The sequence below is a fragment of the Cupressus sempervirens genome, chromosome 11 (assembly GCF_028749045.1).
Source record: "Cupressus sempervirens isolate cs-2001-9-10 chromosome 11, ASM2874904v1, whole genome shotgun sequence".
Taxonomy (NCBI): Eukaryota; Viridiplantae; Streptophyta; class Pinopsida; order Cupressales; family Cupressaceae; genus Cupressus; species Cupressus sempervirens.
This window is the reverse complement of record NC_143128.1, coordinates 830,402,154-830,418,901: the sequence shown is the minus strand read 5'-3', so window position 1 is coordinate 830,418,901 and position 16,748 is coordinate 830,402,154.

The following is a 16,748-nucleotide window of genomic DNA, read 5'->3' as shown; positions in this document are numbered from 1 at the left end:
GGTATTTGCTACTTGATTCAGACACTGATCTCTTATGAGAAGAACTACAACATTATTGAAAAAGCTTGCTTGGTAGTTATCTTTGCTTCCTAGAAGTTGAGACACTACATGCTTGCCCATACTACATGGCTTATGGCTAAAATAGATCCATTAAAGTACTTGATCAGGAAGGTAGCTCTCACAGGAAGATTGACTAAATGGGTTATGATACTTGGTGAGTTTGACATCCAATACATTGAACACAAGGCTATGAAGGGACAGGAAATTGCAGATCAGCTGGCCGATGCACCCATGTAGAGTCTCCTGCCAATGAACATTGATTTCCTTGATCAGTCAATTTTAACACTCACACACCAAATGTGGGTCATGTTCTTTGATGGGTCCTTCACACAACAAGGATTAGGTGTTGGATTAATTTTCATTACACCACAGAGATATTCATTGCCCAAAGCATACAAGATATTGTTTCCTTGTACAAACAACATTTCTGAATATGAGGCTTTGATCAATGGCATGAAAATTGTAGCTGAATGGAGAGTGGATCAGTTAGACATCTTTGGTGACTCTCAATTTTTCATCAATTAGGTTATTGATGTGTACCAAACAAAGGATGAAAAACTAATTCCTTACAAGCATATGGTTGATGACTTGAAAAAGTATTTTGTGAACATTACCTTCCAGCAAGTTTCATGAGTAGATAATAAAGTGGCTGATGCCATGGCTACTTTGGCCTCTCTACTATAGCAGCCTAAAAATGACCTTCGACATGAGTTCTTGGTGGAAGTGTTACACTACCCAGCCTATGACACCCCTAATTCTAGGATGATCTATTCTATTATAGGACAAGAATCATCCCACTACCATCACATTTATTCATATCTTTGCAATCAAACCATTTCAAAAGGTCTAACCCAGAATGAGAAATGATACCTAATCCATAATGCTTTGCATTATGTCATTACTGCTGACGATCTATATAGGAGAGGTCTCAATGGAACACTCCTTAGGTGTTTAGAACCTGAAGAGTCCAAACACACACTAATTGACGTTCACGAGGGCATTTGCAGATCTTACTCAAATGGCTTCACACTAGCTTGCAAACTCCTTAGAGCTGGTTATTATTGGCCTAAAATGGAGCAAGAAGCTATCAAGTATACTAGATCCTACAAGTAGTGTCAACTGCATGGGGATATGATCCATGCTCCAACCAGAGAGTTGATTCCCTCTACTATAGCATGTCCATTTCAACAATGGGCCTTTGACTTGGTGGGTCAGATCCACCCAACCTCTTCTAATGGACATAAGTTCATTATCATAGCTACAGATTACTTCACAAAGTGGGCAAAGGCAGTACCTCTCACAGTTGCCAATGGAAAAATTGTAGCTCTTTTTATCACAAACTATATCATTTGCAAATATGGTGTACCATCTTCAATCATTACTAACAATGAAGGAAAATTCAAGAAAAAAGACCTCAAGGAACTATGCAAGAAATTCAAAATCACACAACATTGGTCTTCCATTTATTACCCCTAGGGTAATGGCCAGGCTGAGGCATCCAATAAGGTGATCCTCAAAATTCTTCATCGTATAGTCAAAAAATTAGGGAGAGACTAGCATCTCCAAATTAATCCAACCTTGTGGGCATATAGGACAAGCATTAGGACTCCAATAAGCACAACTCCCTTTGCTTTGGTGTATGGGGTAGATGTTGTGCTTCCAATAGAGGTTGAGATTCCTACCTTAAGAATCTCTATGAAGGGCCTTATTATTGATGATGACTATAGGATAGCTTGACTTCAAGAGTTAGTGTTATTGGATGAACATTGACAAGTCACATGTGATCATGTGTGAGCATATCAACAAAAAATGTCAAGAAGCTACAATCAAAGGGTCAAGCCATGTGACTTCCAGCTGGGTGATCTTGTCCTGATAGAGAACCCTAAGAATCAATAGCAAAGAGTCCAAAAAGGGAAGTTTGAACCAAACTGGCTCAGTCCTTACATCATTATTGTAGCATATGGATCTGATGCCTACTAGCTTTCCACAACTGAAGAAGAAGTGCTCAAGGAACCTGTCAACACTCTCCACCTAAAGCAGTTTTATAGTTGACCTCATATCAGTAGCTCTTTGTACATATCTATATGTCCTAAAAAAAATCATAAAAATCATAAAAAGTCCAGAAAAAAAATTGTTACCCTAGTGAAAAACCTAACAATAGGTGCCTTGGTAACACCAAAAAAATTGAAAAATCCAAAAGTGGAGAAAAATCAAAAAAGAGAAAAATACAAAAAAAATTGAGAAACAAGAAAAGTGCCATTAGTGAAACCCTAGAAACAGGCATCATGGTAGCAAAAAAAATGAAGGCTCTACTAAGAAGGTGAAAATTGGGTAAATAGGTGCCTCTTGTCCCCAATGCTCCATCTTACAAAACATCTTCTGATTCTTTGTATAATTGCTTTACTACTTTTCTCACTTTTTGCTCATGTATCCATGGATTGAGCCTTGTCACAACTCAAGGGCATTCCTCTTTAGTGTCACTCCTTTTGAGATTCTCCTCATAGAATCTCTTTTGCAATAGTCACAAGTCATTTTGGCTTTGTCTTCCTACTATAGCTAGTGTCACTCCTTTCAAGATTCTCCTCATAGAATCTCATTTGTGAAAGTCACTAGTCATTCTAGCTATGTTTGCCTATTGTCGCTAGTGTCACTCCTTTCCAGATTATCCTCATAGAATCTTTTTCATGATAGTCACTAGTCATTCTAGCTATGTTTGCCTACTATCATTATAAGTGTCACTCCTTTTGAGATTCTCCTCATAGAATCTCTTTCATGATAGTCACCAGTCGTTCTGGCTATGTCTACCTACTATCACTAGTGTCACTCCTTTTGAGATTCTCCTCATAGAATCTCTTTCATGATAGTCACCAATCATTCTGGCTATTTTTTCCTACTGTCACTAGTGTCACTCTTTTCAAGATTTTTCTCATAGAATCTATTTCACAATGGTCACCAGTTGTTTCAACTATGTCTACCTACTGTTTCTTGGGTAATGTTTCTAGATTCCTTTATGGAAAATCTCTCTTGCATTAGTCATTAGTCATTTTGGCTGTGTCTATCTATTATCGCTCAGTCCTCTTTAGGTTCTTCATCTTGAAGATTCCTCTTTGACCTCAGTCATTAGTCATTATGACTATGTCTACCTACTATTGTCACCTTACTGAAGAGACTTCTTTCAAAAAAATTCTAGACACTGACACTTAACATCAATCCTATAAAACAAAAATGAACTCAAAATGACATACTTGTTTGAATATGTTGAGCATTTTCTTTGTTTTTTTTTTTTTCACTTTATCATGTCTCCTAATGTCATTTTTGACTAGAGAAGTAATGACTGGGGTGTGATCTTTTCTTTGCTTTCTATTTGTAGTTTCATTCCAATAAGTTGACATATTCCTATAAGAGTGGTGTCCACTATAAGAGCCTCCATCTCATATTGGATGGCTGGGTGTACCTCAACTCATTTTATACAAATACATCAATAATTCAGGTTCTTATCCTTGTCTATTGGAGTGAATTCTATATGTTACAGTAATATCTAATACTTGTCCTACTAAGTGAACATATAGGTCACTGCAAGTATATATGATGCATTTTTGTCCTCGGTTACAAATGCAAAGACCATTTTGGACATGTTACATATTGATTACTTAGCATAAGAAGGATCTTCCATGTGTTTGGTGTTCCTGCATGCAAGCAATATACTGGTCATCCTAGCAGTTATGCTTTGATGCTTATGTTAACTTGCTATATTAAAAGGGACAAATTTTTTGGTCATTCTAGCTTCTTGTGCCTCAAATGCTTACATTTAATCCTCACAAACCTATGATATATGGCCTATTCATATTTCCATGATTGTGAAGTTAGTGGTAATTGTAGTATGTTTTAGCTTTGTTTATGTCCAGTGATGATAAATTGTTGAGGCTTGGTACCCAGACCTAGGGTTGCATTTAATATAATCTTGCATCACATAATTCACTTGCATAAGCACATGATTCAGTGGCAATTCTATCTCTATTCTTCATGATGAGGGATTGGTAGTCTCTTCAAATGTATCTAGACTCTCCATGGCTATACAAGCATTTTGTTCATTAGTTCATGCCCCTCAATAGAATACTTGTCACTGTCAAGAAAAAAAATGCAACACTACATGAGATGTCAATTCATTTTCATATGCATTGCATCCATATACTCATATCATCTACTCTACATAATCATAATCACATCACATCAAAGCAAGCATGCATCCATCACATAACACATTCATCTCATTGATATCTCATGTACATAGGGATACTCAACTCAAAATCTCATATATATATAATGTGTCAATACCAAAAATGGGCACTACTCAAGCACTATCAATCAAAATTGTACAAAATGGTGCTGGCACACCAATGGATATATAGCTAGAATCAAAATTTGGGATCAAAGTAATCAAGAGCTAACTGTGGCCTACACCATCACCCCTTGCAGCTAGAGGAGGGGGAGGAGGCATCATATCTGGTCTCACTGGAGGATGAGCACCCCCAAAATCTTAGGCATATTAGGAAAATCGAGGAACGTATAGAGCCTCATCAGGCACAACTATAGAGTATGCTAAGAAATAATAAGCCAATCAGGTCATCTACAATCTGACCTCATCCTGTAGCAACTTTTTCCTCCACTTGGCTATTTGTGCCCACTCCTATAGTCTTAGGATCTCCTAATCTTGCTCAGTCAGTCGTGCATCCCTCACCACCATTGCAATCTATAATTCTCTAATCTACTAGGAAGCCTACCAGATCGACTCCCTCTATCATCAAAACACCTCTGGGGATCCTGTAGTGGGATGCTCTTGCATCTCCTCATTGAGCATCTCAGGTGCCTACTTAGTGGGTGCCTGCTCCTCCACCCTCAGCCTCTATTTCCATCTCTACCCTTCGCTGCTACCCCCAGCCCCTAAATTTGATCCCATCTATTGTGTAGAGATCTCTACCTACCTAACCCTCTACCTCACCTCTGGTAGTGGGCCCTATGGTGCTTGTTATTGGGGAGCCTATTGTGGAGGAGCCTATTGTTACTCTTTTGTTGCCTACTGTGGGCCTAGCACTTCTCCCCCTAAGGGATATGTAAATTGTGGTATGGGGTGATTGATAAGATATGCCTGATATGCTACCATCACCTCTACATCTTCTACCTCTAGATGGTAGTCCCACTGTGTCACAACTAGGTTGCACACATCAATCATTGATCACCCTACATCTAGCCTCATTATCCATCCCCATGTCTGATCCTTCGTGACTCACACGTAGGCACAAAACTCTTGGGAGATGTCCTATTGCCTCCCATGTTGCCTCTGTACTTGACTAATGGCAAACTACTCAATGATCTATGTATTCCTTCCTACCAACATTCGTGAGCTAAACATCTACCTAAGCTCCCTAGGAGCATCATCCCACTCCTCGGTCTCTCGCTAGGGCCACCATACAATAGAGACCAAGTCATTGAGATGGGACCTCCACTACTCCATCTTACCTAGGCTTGCTTGGGTAATATGTCCTCTATATCTACAAATGTATGGCTCTACAGGCTCCTAAGCATCCTCAAAAATTGATCGTGTAACTGGAAGATGCTCCCATGCCCAAACCTATAAAATGTGCACATTAATGGCCATACTCTTCCACTCATGGTACACTATCTTGTGCATCTCATAGAACATATGGGTGAGCATGCACTGGCCCCATCTAAATCTCTCTGGTGCATCCAACATCCTCTGTTGCATGATCCCCCATCCACACTCTAGTCCATGCTGCCCTCTATCAAGTACCAAGAAGCAGCTGATGAATATGGCCAAAACTATGGTCAACCTATGTGTTTGCCCATATGTGTAGACAAGCTCATCCCAGGTGATGGCCTGTCCAATCGCTAACTACCTCCCAAAAATAGTACACAATGCCTCTGTACCTACCTGAGGCACTATTTCATATGATACTCTCAGCGCATAAAATGGTATGCACAGTATCCTGTTTATGTCCTTAGGAGTCACAGTCATCTCTCCCTAAGGAAGGTGGAAGGTATTCATTTTTTAATGGAAACGCTCCACCAATGTAGTCAATAGGACGTGATTCACCAACAATGCTAGGATCTGGCATAGATAAGTGAGTCCCAATCTATCTATATGAGCCATGTCCTCCGCATCTAAGCTCTGCAACAAAGGCCCATACAGCAGATAGTGGGATTTGAATGAAACATCACCAAAGACCTCCTACACACATGAACAAACAACAACAACAAGAAAATCGTCAATACTCGATTAGAAAATTAGAACGATGAAGAAACAAATGTGAAAATCATGCTAAAAACATAAAAAAATGCAATTTTTAAACATACTATTGTCACAGGTTTTCACGTGAAGATGTATTTCCTCATGCAAAAATTCATTTCTTCACACAAGAATGCATATCTTCATGAGAGAAAACATGTCCTTGTATGAAAAAATGCAAGTTCACTCACGTGCTCAAATCCCCATGCAAAGAGAGTCTCTCTCACACGAAGAAGCAAGTTTTCACATGAAGAGAGATAGCCTCGCATGAAAGATGACAACCATCTGCATGAAATTATAACATTATCCACATAAAAAGTGGGTATCTCCCATGCAAGAATCCCCACCGACATGTTTGAAGATACGCTAGGTTGGCAAATCTTCACACAAGAAGAGAGAGACTTCGCATGAGAAAGGAAAGTCTCACGTGAAGACCGATGTTGACTACCTAAAAATGCAATAAAAGTGCAATAAATGATCTTGAAATGCATGAAACTAAAAGTACAAAGGATGGTTATTGATCACTCACCGGTGGTCCATAGTTTGCTAGTCAGTCATGTCAATGGCAGTGCTCAAAACAGTGATACCTCACGTTCACTGCCATACCCCTCTCAGAGCTCAATTTACTAAAAGAAAAAATGCACAAATGAATTGAAAATGACCCCTTGGGCCCTTATATAGGGGTTGACCTAATTTTTGAAAGTGCTCTTATTTGCACAAAAATCACCCCCTAGCTAATTTGATTATTTTGAATCCATTTTTGGTATCAAATTTGAAATTTGACACACCTAAGTGCCTCAAAAATGCATTTTAAAATTTTGAGGACTGACATGATTGAATGCTTGTGTAGTCCAAATTTTTCTAGTATTTTGGGATTCTTGGAGTTCCTTCAACTCAAAATTCTTCATATTTTTAAAATCCATTTTTGAAATAGTCAACTCAAGTCAACCATGGCCAATTTTGGTCAACTTTTGGTCAAAATTGGTCTTCTAGACCTCAACATCATGTTGAATTAACTCTAAATTTTCTTTTGATTATTTTGATTTCTTCTACATTCTACTAAATCTCAAATTTCTTCTACATATTTTTATCTACTACTTTATGTCACATTTCTAGTGTGTCATCTTTCGATTTTGCTCCTGAGGGGGTAGGATGATTACATCATTAAATCCTTATTGCTTGGGGTATCTTGTTCCCATCTTATGTCCTCATCATTCAGGGCATCTCACCACTAGTGGCATCTTGTTTCCCTCTTTCTAGCATCTTTGTCATCTATTTTAACTTGTCATCATTTGATTATAGGTATTGGGACAATCTAAACCTTGACTCCTAAGGATCAAGCCTCGTTTTGGGGATGATTCTGTGACTTATAATTCAATCTGGCTATCTTTTATCAAGTTCAAGTATTTAGGTGTTCTATCTGGATCCTTAAAGATTCAGCTCCATTCTAGGGATAATCTTTTAAATGCTTACCAAATCTTAGGTATCTAGGTGTTCTATCTAGATCCTTAATGATTAAGCCTCGTTCTGGGGATAATCTTTTAAATGCTTATCAAACCTCAGGTATCTAGGTGTTTTATCTGGATCCTTAAAGGTTAAACTTTTTTCTAAAGGAAACTTTTAAAATACTTATCAATTTAGGTATCTAGGTGTTATGCTTGGATTCCTTAGGATCAAGCTTTATTCTGGAGATGGTTCTTAAAAGCTTATCAATTGATCTTCGTATCATCAACTTCGAAACCAATCTCATCTTCACATCATGCTTTCTAATTTTCTTTGAATTGAATATGCTGCTCACACATTCATTCAAAGAGGGGCAAAATATAATACCACAAAATTGTCTTATTGCCATTATACCAATTCTAGTATATCTGATCAATTCTAAAGTCCTATTTAATTAGGCAGTTCTCATTCTTATTGTCACTATTTGACTTAATTGTCAAATGTAGAAAAACCCTAAATCTGCATTAATCATGCTCTTTATTTAATTTCCAAAGTATGGACTCGTATTAGTCACATTAAAACTTTCTAATTAAGATTTAATTTAATTTAAAGTATTTAAACTTTAATTAAATTAAATTATATCCTAAGACTGATGTACTAGGGATTAAATTTATTTAATTTAATAATTATGCTTCTTTTAATTAATTTAATGTGATTGTTCAATTAAATAGAAAATGCATTTTTGAGATCATATCTCACTTTGTTAAATTAAATAATATCTTCAAAATCTTCTCTTCAGTTCTAAATGGAAACTTTGAGTGAACTATCTCTCAAATTGGAATCAATCTAGTTAACTTGATCTCATACCCATGGCAAGTCTAGTTAACTGCTCATCACACTCAAATCAGAAAAATTTCACTTCACTTGCACAAGGAAGTTTCCATCTTAACTAAATTTTTGCTTCAATCCTAACTGTCAATCCAAGTTGATCTCACCCGTTGATGGATTTCAGGAATTCTCTTTAAGAGACTCATAATTCCTCATTAAGGAGGTTGAATTGAATTGATATCAAATTTTTGTTGGAATTCATACTCACTTAGCTCATATATTTGCACACATCTACATTCTTAGCTTAATCTCATTTAGTTTAAATATGCATATGCTTAATATAGTTTCCTTTACATTTTTTTAGATTAAGTGCATATCTCATTTAAGATTACATTGCATTCTCACATTGATTAGTTGCATATCAAATCCTTTAGTCTTAGATGGTCTAGTTGCCTAAGCCTCATCTCTGAGGATATTAAATAGGAAAAATCCCTTTAGATAGGAGGCAACAGGTCGGGCTGTCAAGTGTTCTAGATGAATAGTTCAATATTCATTTTAGGATGACTTCATAGGTAATGACCACATTGAAGTGTGTGTGAGGTTCAGAGGCCCACATTTCATACATACATGTACCAGGAAACTAGCTAACACTTGAAGGTATAGTGGGAAGACTCACTGCATTTGAGTTGTCCAATTTTGATAACTATAGACCTGAGAATCTTGAATCTTATTTCAAGGCCAAGCTATCAATGAAAGATACTGAGGAAGTGAAACCAAAGAAGAAGAAGAAAAAGATAAAGTATGCATCCAATGATAGCAACATAGATGAAGAAGATGTGGAATAATTGGAGGCACTACTACCTAAAAGATTTCACAGAGGCAAAGGTAAATTCAAAGGTAAGCTACCTATCATATGTTTTAATTGATATGAAGTAGGAAATATAGCTACAAGATGCACATAGAAAAAGAATCATAGAGAAGGAAATAAGAACAAGAACAAAACAAAAGATGATAGCAGAGATTACAAAGACAAAGGCAAAAAGTGTTACATTATTGAAGAAAAAGATTCTGAAGAAAATGATCATGAGGTAGTCTTAGTAGCTATGAAGGATGAGTCAGATGAAGGTGAAGCAACAATACTAGTAACTTGTGTGGACAGGAATGAGAAGTGGATTATAAATAGTGGATGCTTGCATCATATGATAGGAGATAAAAGTAAGTTTGCTACTTTTACTCACTATGATGGAAATAGTGTTAGGTTTAGAAATGATGCTCCATGTCTAATCAAAGGAAAATATTCTATTAAGCTTACAGAGAAAATTTCTCATGTAATAATGCATACTATTTTGAAGGATTAAATTACAATCTGTTGAGCGTGTCACAGTTAGGCAATATAGGATGCAAAGTAGAATTTGGAAACAAAACTGCCAAAATCTATGATACTCACGCAAATCTAATAGGAAAAGGAGAACAAACTAGGAGTAATTTGTTTTAAGATATGGAAGACGCATCTTGTTTTTTTGTTATATTTGATGATGTGTGGCTATGGTATAAAAGGCTATATCATGTCAACTTTGATAATTTGATTAGCATCAACAAAATGAAGAAAGTTAGAGGTTTGCCTAAACTGAAGCCTAAAAATACAATGTGCAAACAATGTCAACTACAAAAGATGACCAGGTCAAGTTTCAAGAGCAAAACCTACACTTCAAAGAAATATTAGAGTTAGTCCATACAGATTTATGTGGCCCACTAAAAATGAAAAGCTACAAAGGAGATAAATATATAATATTGTTTGTGGATGACTACTCTAGGATGATGACTGCCATGTTTTAAAGAAAAAAATTGATGCATTTCAAATGTTTCAATGGTATTTGGCCAAGGTTGAGAATGAAATAAGAAAGAATCTGAAGTGCCTAAGATCAGACAAAGGAGGAGAGTTTACATCAAAAGAGTTTGAGACATTTTTTAATGATAAAGGAATCAAGAGACAAACACCAACACCTAGAACTCCATCCTAGAATGGCATTGCAGAAAGAAGGAATAGATCAGTGATGACTATGCTAGAACATTAATGATGGAGAAAAATGTTTCTCTAAAGTACTAGAGAGAAGTTGTAAGTACAACTGTCTACACCCTAAATTGAGTACAAGTCAAAAAAAGGTACAAATACAACACCTTTTGAATTATGGTATGGCAACTCACCCAATGTAAAACATTTCAAAGTATTTGGTTGTAGATGCTATATTCTTAAAGATACTAGAAATGGAAAGTTTGATGCAAAGAGTGATGAAGGCACATTCCTTGGGTACTCCACTAGAAGTAAAGCATATAAGTGTTTGAATACTAACACTAACAAGATTATGGAGAGTGCAAATGCAAATTTTGATGAGCATGCAGAAATTCAAAGTGATGAAACCAAGAAACCATGAGAGTATAGATCCTTTGTATACTTCTATGAATGAATGCCTGATGAAGAAGGGGTTGCTAATCAAGTTGGGAATCAATAAAAAGTTTTAGCATCAGCCGAGTCACAACCAATGAATTTTAAGTTGCATTTAGAAGTTGAGTCTCAAAATGAAGATAATGCACATTCTGATTCTAAAATCAGTACACATGAAAGAGATGGTAAAATACCAGAAAGAGATGTGCATAGTGACTCTAAAGTTGAAAGGCAAAACATGGAAGTAAGGAAAGAACCAAGGCTATCCAAGCATGTGAGAAGACATCACCCTATAGAAAAAATCATTGGAGACAAGGAAGCTAGACCAAGGATCAAGAGCAGATTAAGGAATGAATCATGTCTACTGAGCAAGATTGAGCCCAAAATAGTAAAAACATGCACTGCAAGATGATAATTGACATAAAACTATGGAAGAAGAAATAGATTAGATAGAGAAGAACAAAACTTGGACCTTAGTTCCAAGACCAACTGATAAAAATTTGATTTGTACCAAATGGGTGTTTAGGAACAAGCTAGATGAGAATAGTGAGATCACAAGAAATAAGGCCAGACTAATCTGCAAAGGTTATGCACAAGAAGAAGGACTAGACTATGGGGAAACATTTTCCCCTATTCCAAGGATGGAAGGAGTAAGAACTCTACTTGCACATGTTGCTTAAAAAAGTTTTAAAGTCTACCAAATGGATGTAAAGTCTTCTTTTCTAAATGTTATATTGGAAGAGGAAGTCTACGTAGAACAACAAGAGGGATTTGTTGGTGACAAAAACAAAGATATGGTTTGCAAGCTACATAAAGCACTCTATGGTTTGAAACAAACACTTAGAGCATGGAATGAGAGACTTCACAAATATCTTGTAAAGATAGGATTTAAGAGAATAGATGACAACAACAACCTGTATATCAAGGTAGAAAAAGGCAAAGACATTTTGATATCTAAAATCTTTGTTGATGATATAATATTTGGAGGAAAAGATGCCCTATGCAAAGATTTGTTAACCAGATGAAACATGAGTTTGAGATGTCAATGCTTGGAGAAATCAAATTCTCTATTGGATTCCAAGTACATCAACTAAAACATGGCATATTTGTGACCAAATCAAAATATGTCAAGGAGATACTCAAGACATTTTGGTTAGAAGATTCAAAACTAGTCAGTACACCAATGGTAATAGGACACAAGTTATCCAAGAATGATGAGTTAGCTAAGGTAAATCAGACAATGTATAGATCAATGATTGGAAAGTTACAATATGTTGTGCATAGTAGACCAGAAATTGCATTAGCTATTGGAATAGTGGCAAGATTTTTTGCAAATCCAAGAGAAAATCATCTTATGGCAATAAAAAGAATATTGAGGTACCTAAAAGGAACTAATGACTTTGGATTATACTACAAGAGGACTAAAAAGTTTGAATTGAAAGCCTACAATGATGCAAATTGGGGAGGAAATATTAATGATAGAAAGAGCACCAGTGGAAGACCACATTTCTTAGGTAAAATACTAGTCACTTGGACTAGCAAAAAGAAAAGTTGTACCTCACAGTCCATAGCAGAAGCTAAGTATGTAGCTGCTGCTATCAACTACACCAATATTGTATGGATAAAACATCTGTTGAAAGGTATGAAAGAAGAGGTAGCTGAACCTCTGATACTCTATTGTGATAACACAAGTGCCATCAACATATCAAAGAATCTTGTGATATATGCCAAAACAAAGCACATTGCAATTAAGTATCACTATGTAAGAGAATTGGTGGAAGACAAGCAAGTGAGGATGGAATATGTCAGTTCAAAGGAACAAATTGCTGACATCTTCACAAAAGTACTACCTAAAGATGCATCTAAATATCTTAGAGGTAAGTTAGGGGTGATACATCTATCCAAGGTTGTTTAAGCAATAACAAGACTGCCCTACACTAAATGAGTTGATTGTTGAAATGTCATAAATTGATGTAGAGGATACTTACTTTAGGCTTTTTCCTAAAGTAATCAAAGTACTAGAAGTCCAAACAAGTCACAAGCAATGTTATAGAGGGAGAAATTAGAGTTCTTGAAAATGCTATACTTGCATGATGAGATGATGAAGTAGTATGTCTTTGGCATTGTTGTCAAAAAGGGAGAAAGAGAAAAAATTGATCAACAAAATCAATTGGACAAAGGAAGAAGTAGCTAAACTAATCTAAATAAAGAGATGATATCAAAATAGTAGAAACTAATCAATGCATGTAGAGGGAGAAATAGCAGTTAAGAGGAATAACAAAATTGATCAAAATAGTAAACTATAGAAAAGAGGGAGTCATATAGAAACTATTCAAACATGTAGAGGGAGAAATGTGTAAAAGGAAAATAGCAGAAAATAAGAAAAGTAGTAGCTCAAAGGGAGAAAATAGTCAAGAATCAATTAGAGAGGAAGTAAAACAAAAAAGAGAAGACAATGTATCAACAAAGAGGGAGATGTGAAAGCTGATGAAAATAGAAATGGTAATAATTTTCTTTTTGGCATTTGGCTTACCTTTCTACCCTAGTTAGTATTTTGATAACTTGGTTGATCAATTTGGTTTTCCATCAATGCCAAAGATGAAGATTGTTGGAATTTGATTGAAAAAATCATTATTGAAGAAGAGAGATTGTTTGCAAAGAGGGAGATTGTTGATAAATAATGTTTTCAATCATTGTTTTGTCATTGATGTCAAACCTGCTATTTGTTGGAATGATAATTTCTTATAAGATCCAAGTACTATCACTTAGTTGAGTGATGAAGAGGATTTAATCAATAAGATGTAACAAAAGTACCTAAGGGAAAGGTTGAGTTATGGTTTTGTAATGAAGTACAAGGATTAGTTAAGACAATGTTAAAATGATGTATTTATAGTATACTTGAAGATATAGATGTTGGATACACTTAGAAACTCTGAAAGAATAAGTTGTAACAAAGCTATCTACAGAGCTTGACTAAGTTCATTAGTGGGTGTCGAGCAAGCTAGTTGGTTCCGAGAAAATTTTTAGTTAGTGCTAAGCAAATGTAAAATCTAGTGTGTGACAAGTGAAATAGAAGGAGTCGAAAAAGCTCAGGTGTCGAGCACATAATATGTGTTGAGCATAAATAAAATTTAGTTGATGTTGAGTGAATCCATAGCAGGTGCCAAGCATCAGTAAAACACAATGGTGTTCAGTAACACAATATGTGTCAAGCATCAAAATTTCAATAATGTCAAGCTACTGCATTATTTGAAAAGTCAAAAATTCATCAGATTTGAGTCGACAAAGTTTGTTACCTTGGATTTTATGAACCAAATGGAGAATAAGGATGATGAGCTAGTAGCACAAAATTTTACATAAACAATTTTTGGGCGAATATAGGAGGATTCTTCATGATTTTTCTAGAAGAAACAAGATTATGGGTAGATTCATTGAATCCTACCTAATCCATTCAAACTAAAATTAAAAGTGCAAAGATTAAGAGCAGGAAAAGGATTCAAGACTTCTATTTAAGGAGTCACAAGTCAAGAAGCAAGAGTGGTTGAAGGATGTCAAGGTGAAGGCATTAAGAGAGAGAAAGAATAGATTACAGAGAATCTTCTTTTATAGGTGACCACAAAGGAGATTGCACTGGTATATCGAGCATGGACACTCAAGGAGACAAAGATTGAAAGGAGGACAAGCTGTGAGAGTTGCAGAAATTGAAAGCCAATCAAAATTTGAGAGTTGAACTAAGATCTAAAATCTGCAGGTTAAGTTGTGATTTGTATCAAATTGAAAGCCCTTGTTGTTACTCTCTAACAATTGTATCAGTTAGGGTAAAATTCTATGGACTTAGGTTGGTTTAATAGCCATTTGTAAATCCTTTAATAGGGTGGCATTCCAAGTGAATGTTCTAAAGTCCTCTAACCAAGCCCACTTCTAACAGGGTGATTAAATCCTTTAACCAAGTCACATTTAATAGTGTGTTGTAGCTTTTAACAGGGCAAGCCTTTCACAAGGCATCACTTTAGAAGAGTGAGAATTGAGTAGCATGTTACTGGTGATTTTTCCAAAATTGGGTTTCCATGTAAATCATTGTGTTATGTGTTGATTCTTCATGTGTTATTCTTGCATGTTGATTTTATAGTAACTTGCTAAGTAGGAAAGTTTAAGCTTGGATGGATAAATAGTTTAATGGTTTCACTTTACGTGGTGAGAAAGTTTTATTAGGACATTTGGACCTTGAATAACTAATTCACCCCCCTCTCAGTTATTCTAAAGCATTTCTAATAGATTATAGTTGTACAAATAAGGTTTTTCTTGTCTAGTCATGTGGAGTCATGGACATGTTTAGTATAATATCTTGATGATGTTGTTCAATGTACAGTATGTAAGTCAAAGACACATGGAAGGTGTACCTAATTTATAGAAAGTAGTACAAAAATAGAGTATTAGGAAAGCATTTCCTAATGTTTTTTCACTATCATACATATGAGATGCAATGAAGAGATGTGTGGTCAACTAGTGATAGAAGATAGTCTATTGGTGATGTTAGCAAGTACGCAAACCCTATTATCATGTGTGTGAAGTTTTCTATAGACTATGAGCTGATAATGCTATTGTAATTGTATTTAATTAATTATCTTATTATAATTAATTGAGAAAGCCTCAAGGCTAACTCAAGGAATTATTTTGAACATATGGTATAAAGGAAAGATGTTTTCCTTGTTTGTAAGTTATTGTGATCATTGTATGAAGTGCAAATTGCAAAAAGGAGAAGAGTTTTTACTAAATGCAAGTAAACAATCCAAGGGATTATTGAATGCAAAATTTTTGATCTAGTCACAAGATCAAAAGGAGAAGAGGTCTGGTTGATAATATAGAGAAAGGAAGTACTATTGAATTCTATTATTATATAAGGAATAATACAAAGATCATTTGGAAAGTGGGTTCATTGGTCTTTCCCTTGAAGTTATTTGGGTAGCAAGTATAGTTATCTTTGACAACTCCTAAGAGGGTTGACACAACCCCTAATAGGGTTGGAATCTCTTAAAAAGGATTCAAAGTCTCCTAGCCAGGATTGATATGTATTGAATGTTATTATAGACTCCTAATAGTTTCCATCCTCTAACAAGGAATATTTATATTAGTGCATCATCTTGTGGGTACCATCCCCACTAGAATTTTCACTCTAATCAAGGGTTTCTCTAGTTAACATATCTAGTGTTATTGTGTATGATTATCTTGTTGTGGTTTTTGATTATATTACTCATATTGTTAAGTTTATTTAAAATTGATAATTGTGATATTAGTTAGATAACTAATTCACCCCCCCTCTAAGTTATATTGGTGGACTATATATTCTAATAGGAAGGTCTATATTTTTTAGATGAATCAACATAAGAATTGTAGGGTAGTTAATTCAACACTACCTTCACTAAGAATTATGCTCTTCCTTGATGGTCATATTCTAATCTAGTCAATTAATTCCTTGAAGCCTAAGGCTTTTCAGTTTACATCAACCATAGTTGAAGTGATAGTACACTTGACATATTCATGTGAATTTTCCTATAATAGCTCTTGAGAATATTTCAAAATTGTTCTCAATTTGGTCTTTCTCAAAATCAATCCACAATGGGGCATAAGTAATCTTGATGTTATATTTGGAGCTGAGAATAGAGTAATACC